Source organism: Elephantulus edwardii, unplaced genomic scaffold, assembly GCF_000299155.1.
Source record: "Elephantulus edwardii isolate Elephantulus edwardi_28Jun2011 unplaced genomic scaffold, EleEdw1.0 scaffold00213, whole genome shotgun sequence".
NCBI lineage: Eukaryota > Metazoa > Chordata > Mammalia > Macroscelidea > Macroscelididae > Elephantulus > Elephantulus edwardii.
Window position 1 is genome coordinate 3,759,322 of NW_006399963.1, and position 2,207 is coordinate 3,761,528.

Sequence of the window (2,207 nt, forward strand, 5' to 3'; positions counted from 1 at the left end):
TAGTTCGTCCCAACTTAGGTAGTAATTAACAAAATCATTGTTCTTGTGTGCTGTGTAGTGTTCTATCATGTGGATGTATCATAATTTCTCAATCCGTTTGATTGTGGTTGGACATTTGGGCTGTTTCCATGTTTTTGTGATGGTGTTGTTTTTCTATTGTTTCTAATACTCCATTACTTATCAGTTTTGGTAGTATTTTTTTTAAGTTGTTCTAGATTTTTGCTGTGATTTCCTTCAAATTTTTTATACGCATCTTGCATCCTGTGGAAAAAATTGACCATTCTTCTCAATTCCTTCTCAGAGTATTCCATAGTCTTTTCTTGCTCTTTAAGAATATGTTGACTGTATTTTAATCACTTCTTTCAGATGACAGTTTGTTTTGATTTTTGGTAGGGTTTGATGCCATCTATTACATCTGGGACTTTGTGGTTATGCTGTGATTTTATGTTTTTAACCTCATTTCTTTTTTATTGACTTTTTAATTATTAATTTTTAATGAAAGTTTACAGAGACTTTGGATTTCCATTCATTCATTGTTACACTTTTCCCCCTGCCCACCCTTCCCCCCGGTTCACTCTTCTCTTTGAAAAATAAAAGAAAAAATGTTTTGATTGTTATACAATCCCTCTCCGCAAGTCCACTTCAGTATGCAACCTTCGTTCTGAACTCTTGTCATGACAATAATACCTAATCATATATCCCTTTTAAACAGTTCTCTCTCTCATCTCTTTCAATGCAGTATACATAATTTATCCAGTCTTTCTCAGTCTCAACCGAACCCCGATGTGAGTCCCATTTTACAACAGTGGCACTATGTTGTATTTGTTCTTTTGTGATGGAGCTATTTCACTCAGCATAATATCCTCCAGGGTCATCCATTTTGTATATTTCATGAGTTCCTTGTTTTTCAATGCAGCGTAGTATTCAATTGTGTGAATATAACACAGATTCTCTATCCACTCATTTGTTGATGGGCACTTAAGTTGTTTCCAACTCTTTGCTATTGTGAAAAAAGATGCAATAAATATGGGTGTGCATATATCCGCTTGGGTAGCAGTTATGGTTTCTTTGGTGTATATTCCCAGTAGTAGAACTGCTGGGTCAAATGATACTTCTATTTGCAAATTTTTGATAACGTGCCATACAGCCTTCCATAGTGGTTGCACAATTTTACACTCCCACCAACAGTGAATAAGTGTTCCAGTTTCACCATAACCTCGCCAGTATTCTTACTGGGGTGAGATGATATCTCATAGCTGTTTTGATTTGCATCTCTCTTAGAGCTAGGGATTTTGAACATTTCTTTATGTGTTTGTTTGCCATCTGAATGTCTTTGGTGAAGAGTCTGTTCATATACTGTACCCATTTTTTAATTGGATTGTTTACCTTTATCTTGTGGTGGTGCTCGAGTATTTTATAAATTCTAGATATAAATTCTGACATGTCATTACCAGATATTTTCCCCCCGTCTGTGGCTTCCCTTTTTACCCTGTTGGAGAAGGTTATAGATGTGCATAGGGATTTGATTCTTAGAAGTTCCCATTCAACTATATAATCCTCTCCTGGTTGTAGATTCCCGAGGATGCTTAGAAGACTGTTTATGTTATGTATTAGGACTTCTGGAATTCTTCCAAGCTTTTCTTTAATAAAGTTTATAGTCCTAGGTCAATGATTCACTTTGAGTTGGTTTTTGTGTATGGAGTGAGGTTTGTATCTTGCTTGAGTTTTCTGCAGATAGTTTTCCAATTTTGCCAACACCATTTGTTTAAAAGATTGTCAGTTCCCCACTTAACTGATTTCATCTCCTTGTCAAAAATCAGTAGACCATAGGTAGATGGGATGATTTCTGAATTCTCAAAGATAGTCCGTTGATCTATATGTCTGTCATTGTACCAGTCTCATGCTGTCTTGACCACCACAACAGTGTAGTAGGATTTGAAATCAGGAAGCAAGATGCCTCCTACCTTGTTCCTATTTTTTTATTGGTAAATATTTTTTAATAATTTTAATGAACATTTACAGAGATAGTTGTTTCTATTTTTAAGGAGAGCTTTGCTTATTTGGGGCCTCTTTCCATTCCAAATGAAATTATAGATTGCCTTTTCCATCTCATTGAAGAATGGAATGGGTTTTGTATTGGGATTGCATTGAACGTGTAAATTGCTTTGGGTAGTATTGTCATTTTCACAATATTGAGTCTTCCTATC